We start from the raw sequence: 239 nt of genomic DNA on the forward strand, positions 1-239 counted from the left end.
ACACGGAACCCTGCTCAATGTTATGGGGCATCCTGGATGGGAGGGGAGTTTGGGGGAGAATGGATCCATGTATATGTATGGCTGAATCCCTTCACTGTTTGCCTGAAACTATCACAACATTGCTTGTTAACTGACTGTGTGTGTGCTCAGTTGTGTCTGACTTTTTGTGACCCCATGAACTGTAGCCCGCCAGTCTCCTCTGTCCATGGACTTTTCCAGGCAAGAATACTGGAGAGGGT

Source organism: Bison bison, unplaced genomic scaffold, assembly GCF_000754665.1.
Source record: "Bison bison bison isolate TAMUID 2011002044 unplaced genomic scaffold, Bison_UMD1.0 scf7180017856231, whole genome shotgun sequence".
Taxonomy (NCBI): domain Eukaryota; kingdom Metazoa; phylum Chordata; class Mammalia; order Artiodactyla; family Bovidae; genus Bison; species Bison bison.